Source organism: Triticum urartu, unplaced genomic scaffold, assembly GCF_056163025.1.
Source record: "Triticum urartu cultivar PI428250 unplaced genomic scaffold, HENAU_Tu73 scaffold1536, whole genome shotgun sequence".
In the NCBI taxonomy this organism is placed as follows: domain Eukaryota; kingdom Viridiplantae; phylum Streptophyta; class Magnoliopsida; order Poales; family Poaceae; genus Triticum; species Triticum urartu.
In genome coordinates, this window is record NW_028259998.1 from 1 (window position 1) to 5,745 (window position 5,745).

A 5,745-nucleotide genomic window follows, 5' to 3' on the forward strand; every position below is an offset into this window, starting at 1 on the left:
AACTAATATCTGAGATTTTACGGATTTCCTATACTATACCTATTTCTATTTGTTACACTATTTCCGTTATGTAAGCCCACTTAGCTCAGAGGTTAGAGCATCGCATTTGTAATGCGAGGGTCATCGGTTCAAATCCGATAGTCGGCTTTTTTTTCTCTATCGATGTTCTACGAACAAGAATCTCTTTTTTTCCGAATTAAATGGAGAATCCAGGATCTTTTATGTTTTTTACCTTACAATTTTGCTAGATACAAAACAATAAAATAAATAATATATATACAAAAAAAAAAGATTTTGATGAAATTCCATTTTTTGGGGTACTTTAGTTGATTTTACTCTGTTTATCCTGTAGTTTAATTCAGTTTTAATTTCGATGTATTCTGTAATGTAAATACAATGAAATTAATTGTGTAAAATGAAATTTCAATAAAATAAAAAAAGGAGTCTTCATGTCCCGTTATCGAGGACCTCGTTTAAAAAAAATACGCCGTCTGGGAGCTTTACCAGGACTCACTAGAAAAACACCTAAATCCGGAAGTAATCTTAAAAAAAAATTCAATTCTGGGAAAAAGGAGCAATATCGTATTCGTCTTCAAGAAAAACAGAAATTGCGTTTTCATTATGGTCTGACAGAACGACAATTACTTAGATATGTACATATCGCTGGAAAAGCAAAAAGGTCAACAGGCCAGGTTTTACTACAATTACTTGAAATGCGTTTGGATAATATCCTTTTTCGATTGGGTATGGCTTCAACCATTCCTGGGGCCCGCCAATTAGTCAACCATAGACATATTTTAGTTAATGGTCGTATAGTCAATATACCAAGTTTTCGTTGCAAACCCCGAGATATTATTACTACGAAAGATAACCAAAGATCAAAAGGTCTGGTTCAAAATTATATTGCTTCATCGGACCCGGGGAAATTGCCAAAGCATTTGGCGATTGACACGTTGGAATATAAAGGACTAGTAAATAAAATCCTAGATAGGAAGTGGGTCGGTCTCAAAATAAATGAGTTGTTAGTTGTAGAATATTACTCTCGTCAGACTTGAACTTAACGAAAAAAGGAAAGGTTCATAGAATTTTCTTCCCCTTCCCCTTTCCCCGAACTAAATCGCCCTAAGACCATTACCATTAATTTGTATTTTCCCATCAACTAGCTAAAATTGATTAACCCTAGGATTAGGATCCTTTTTTCTTTTTTCCTCTATGTGTATTTTACATACCACAGTAATTTGCTATAGAGAATTTCTAATTTCTATTAAATCAAAATAAGATAATATAAGATATTATATTATTGCTGGAAAAAATTGTTATTTGATTTGATACATTGTGATCCTTAACGTTGATGAATTAAGAAAAACGGAAAGAGAGGGATTCGAACCCTCGGTAAACAAAAGTCTACATAGCAGTTCCAATGCTACGCCTTGAACCGCTCGGCCATCTCTCCTACATAACTTATTATGGAAAATAAACTGAGTGAATAGCGAGTTTTCTTATTCCTGCAGTACAGGTACAACCGCAACCACTCGGGGGTTCCATAGTTCTATTGGAAAAATTCCTTTTGATCTAAGTGGAAGGATACAGGATTTTTTACTAGAAATTGCGCTCGCTATAAAATAAAAGTTTTAATTTGGGTTTTCCCGCAACTAAAGAAAAAGAAAATGGAAGAATTCTTCTTATTGCATAATAAAATAAAGAAACCTTAGAATTCCGTTTGCATAAGATACGCTACACCATACTATCGAAATCAAAAATAGGGTATGAGACAATTAATAACTTTGAAAACACGAAATAGTTGATAACATAAGTTGTTGTTCAGAAATAGGAAAGTGGAATGAAATCCAGTCTTAGTCAAATATTTCATATCTCTTCGTGTCCAAGCAGAAGGAAAAGGATACAATTTGAGCTGAGCGGAAAATCCATATCTCTCTTATCCATTTAAAGCATATGGATTTAGAGTAGAGCATATGGATCAATCTATTTATAATTATAAGAATCGAATGTGTTTGTTTTTATGTTATTTTGTGAAGGAATGAAAACAATTCTATATAGAATGGGTTGGGAATTATGCCTAGATCCCGTGGAAATGGAAATTTCATTGATAAGACCTCCTCAATTGTAGCCAATATTTTATTGCGAATAATTCCGACAACCTCAGGAGAAAAAAAGGCATTTACTTATTATAGAGATGGTGCGATTTGACTCTTTTTTTTGCTTTTTTTTAGCCCTACCTATACCTCAGTCTTACGAAAAAGAGAGGGGGGTTGGCATAGAGAGAACCAAATTTGTAAAGCAAACAAACCCACGCTTCGGGAAGGTGAGGCGAACTAACAATTCCTTCCGTCGTGTATCCTCGATTGATGCGGCTTCAGATACTTCAATTGTAGATTTGAGTATTGAGCGAAAGGTTACACCTACAGGATATGGTATGGTATGGATTACAGGCCAATCCTACTCTATTAGTATCCGTAGGCAGCATAGGGGAGAAAAGCACTACACCTAGAAATAGGAATCAACAAGAGAAAAACTTTGTTAGAAATTACCCCTTTCCTGATCGGTATCAGGGCTGGGAAGAATGGTTGGGATAACAAACAACCATCAGGTTTGTACTTTGGATACCCCTATAACCATCAAAGATCGTTGAAGTAGCTAATTCCTCTAAATAGGAGGCGTTGAGAACAAAGAAATTATTGGAGCTTATCGTTTTCCTCTAGCATTAATAGAATTCATTGGTGTTAAGAAAAACCTCTTGTGGGAAGGTTGGCTAGAGATTTCTTGGAAAAATACCAGCCCCTTTCGGTTCATAATGAGACGGGACTAATTCTATTTTGATTCTATAGATTATTTCGCTTAGTACTATTATGTACAGAAGGGAGGAGCCGTATGAGATGAAAACCTCATGTACGGTTTTGGAACGGAGATTTTTTGAATAGAATGAACGACCGTAACGGATGTTGGCTCAATCCGAAGGAAATTATGCGGAAGCTTTGCAAAATTATTATGAAGCTACGCGACTAGAAATCGATCCCTATGATCGAAGTTATATACTCTATAACATAGGCCTTATACACACAAGCAATGGAGAGCATACAAAGGCTTTGGAATATTATTTCCGGGCACTAGAACGAAACCCCTTCTTACCGCAAGCTTTTAATAATATGGCCGTGATCTGTCATTACGTGCGACTATCTCCACTATAGAAAGAAAAAAAAAAAAGAGAGGATCAAATTTTCTAGTAAATACTAGAAAAAAAGGGCTTTCTACATAGGGATCGTAAAAACAACGATTTTTCCCTATCAGCTGTAGGAAGGAAGGACACTTCACGAGAATCAAAAAACGAAGAAAGTATGGCCTATACTACTACTCTATGGATAAAGTTTCTCAAATTGATAGAGAAAGCACCGTAAAGATCAATTAGTGAGCGACTGGGTCGATACAACTAAAAAAAAACTGCTTACTTATCCCATGATATGGGGCAAAATTTAGGAATCCGCTTATGTAATAGAGCCGATCCACTAAGGGATTAAGCAGCGGTGTAGTATCAGATCCCAAAGATAGTAAGTTCTTTTTTCTTTCTTATGGAAAAAAGTCTTTTTCAAGGATTCTATAGAGATTTCATATATGAAACCGGGATAGTTACCTCTCAGAAAATTTGAACGAAGGCTCTATATCTATCTATGCTTCATTCTTCTGAAGGTGGGAAAAAAGATCAAACTGATTATTGATAAAAATTAGGGTTTGAAACTTAGGTAATTAATTTCTTCTGCTTAACCCAAGAACAAATTGGATCGATTTTTGATAAATCGAATTCAGTTAAGATAGGGGAAATTCAGATAGCAATTTCTGAGCCGTATGAGGTAGGAAACTCTCAAGTACGGTTCTAAGGGAAGGAACTTCCTATTCCGACCGAGGAGAACAGGCCATTCTACAGGGTGATTCGGAAATTGCGGAAGCTTGGTTTGATCAAGCTGCTGAATATTGGAAACAAGCTATAGCGCTTACTCCGGGAAATTATATTGAAGCACAGAACTGGTTGAAGATTACGAAGCGCTTTGAATTTGAATAAGACCATGCTCCTTCTTTTTCATAAAATGGGTGGTTTGGTTGTTGATCCATTAATCAAATAAATTAGGTCGTAAGATCGAATCAAGAATTTCATTATATCCATTTCTTATACCTTCTATTTTATATGATATTTCATAAGAATAAACCATAGGGATAGGGTCTAGAATAGAAGTAATAAAGTGAATAAAAAGAGGGGGCAATCTAAATATTGCTAATATATTAGGACCATCTTATTAATAATTCTAATGAGTTATCTTGGAATTTAGAATCAAATAAAAAACCCTATATTATGCTCAAGGAAAGTAGATATAGATAGGAGCTTATGCCCTCAAAAAAAATACACTAGTTTCTTAAATTAAAAATAAAAAAGATTTTTTTCTTACGTCGAGAAATATTTGTTTTTCAAGATAAACAATGTCCGTTAGGCACCTAATCTTTATGTCATAATAGACCCGAACACTTGCCTCGGATTGACTTCAATATATAATTGCTCCAGTGAATAACTAAAAAAAAAATAGAAGGATGGTAGATAGTAAAGAAAAGAACTAATCACAATATCTATCTTTCAAAATCTATCTTTCAAAATCTATCTTTCAAAATATATATCTTTCAAAGATTCACTAAAAAGACAGTTGGCGGGTCTCTTTGTATGTCTTGTCCGGAAAGAGGAGGACTTAATGATTATTCGTTCGCCGGAACCAGAAGTAAAAATTGTTGTGGATAGGGATCCTGTAAAAACATCTTTTGAGGAATGGGCCAGACCCGGCCATTTCTCAAGAACACTAGCTAAGGGCCCTGATACTACCACTTGGATCTGGAACCTACATGCTGATGCTCACGATTTCGATAGTCATACTGGTGATTTGGAGGAGATTTCTCGAAAAGTCTTTAGTGCTCATTTCGGGCAACTTTCCATTATCTTTCTTTGGTTGAGTGGCATGTACTTTCATGGCGCCCGTTTTTCCAATTATGAAGCATGGCTAAGTGATCCTACTCACATTGGACCCAGTGCTCAGGTAGTTTGGCCTATAGTAGGGCAAGAAATATTGAATGGTGATGTAGGCGGGGGTTTCCGAGGAATCCAAATAACCTCTGGTTTTTTTCAGCTTTGGCGAGCATCTGGAATAACTAGTGAATTACAACTCTATTGTACTGCAATTGGTGCATTGATTTTTGCAGCGTTAATGCTTTTTGCTGGTTGGTTCCATTATCACAAAGCCGCTCCCAAATTGGCCTGGTTCCAAGATGTAGAATCCATGTTGAATCACCACTTAGCGGGATTATTAGGACTTGGGTCTCTTTCTTGGGCGGGGCACCAAATTCATGTATCTTTACCAATTAACCAATTTCTTGACGCTGGGGTGGATCCTAAAGAGATACCACTTCCTCATGAATTTATCTTGAATCGGGACCTTTTGGCTCAACTTTATCCTAGTTTTGCCGAAGGAGCAACCCCTTTTTTCACTTTAAATTGGTCCAAATACGCAGAATTTCTGACTTTTCGCGGAGGACTAGATCCAGTAACCGGTGGTCTCTGGCTGACCGATATTGCGCACCATCATTTAGCTATTGCTATTCTTTTCCTAATCGCAGGTCATATGTATAGGACCAATTGGGGTATTGGCCATGGACTTAAAGATATTTTGGAGGCTCACAAGGGCCCATTTACAGGAC

At 36.2% G+C, this 5,745-nt stretch overlaps 2 non-coding genes across 2 annotated transcripts; one reads left to right on the forward strand and one right to left on the reverse strand.

Moving 5' to 3' along the window:
- Nucleotides 1-74: 74 nt before the first annotated feature.
- TRNAT-UGU (transfer RNA threonine (anticodon UGU)) lies at nt 75-147 on the forward strand. Its single transcript has one exon. It is a non-coding gene; the product is annotated as a tRNA-Thr (tRNA).
- Nucleotides 148-1,366: 1,219 nt separating this feature from the next.
- Nucleotides 1,367-1,453, reverse strand: TRNAS-GGA (transfer RNA serine (anticodon GGA)). The gene has a single exon. It is a non-coding gene; the product is annotated as a tRNA-Ser (tRNA).
- Between the last annotated feature and the right edge of the window lie 4,292 nt (nt 1,454-5,745).